Source organism: Phodopus roborovskii, unplaced genomic scaffold (genome assembly GCF_943737965.1).
Source record: "Phodopus roborovskii unplaced genomic scaffold, PHOROB, whole genome shotgun sequence".
NCBI classification, from domain to species: domain Eukaryota; kingdom Metazoa; phylum Chordata; class Mammalia; order Rodentia; family Cricetidae; genus Phodopus; species Phodopus roborovskii.
The window spans coordinates 204,472-205,181 of record NW_026126063.1 but is presented as its reverse complement, the minus strand read 5'-3'; positions in this window follow the sequence as shown (position 1 = coordinate 205,181).

The window sequence follows — 710 nt, the reverse complement described above, 5'->3', positions numbered from 1 at the left end:
TCCTTCCCTCCCTTCTTCCCTTCCTTTTACCCTCTCTGCCCTCTCACATACACTCTAAACACCCTCCCCTCCCATCCCCCCACCCAAATTCAATATGTAGGGGAATGCCATCCAGTAGGGGTCATGTAGATCTGACAGGTCGTGTGAAGTATGGACTAGGGCTTCTCTCCTGTCTCTAGATTAAGGCAGTTATCACTCCATGGGGGATATGTTCGCAAAGACCTTTTGTGCACCAGGGATACATCCTGGCTCCACTGTCTGAGGTCTCTTAGACTGCTCAGTCCTTCTGGCTGAGACCCATATTCAGGGGTGCCTGAGTCAGTCCCATGCTGGATTCCCAGCTATCAGTCTGGTAGCCCTTTAGCTCTTCATTGTTCAGGTAAGCTGTCTCTATGTTTCTGCCGCATGGTCTTTTCCTCTCCATCTGCATCTGGGTTCTAGTTCGACTCAGTGTTTATGTATGGGTGTTTGCTCCTATTTTCAACAGGCATTATTTGAGGGCTCCATGGAGAAGTTAGTTGTTGATCTCACTCTCCTGTAAGGGCATTTATGATAGCCTTGCCACGGAAGCTGAGATTGTTAGTTGGGAGCAGACTTATAGTTCTCTAGACCTTTCTTTGTGTTCAATTTTATCTTTAAACCAATATTGCCTCCCTCTTTTATTTTCTCTGTCTCTGTCTCTGTCTCTGTCTTTCTCTCTCTCTCTCTCT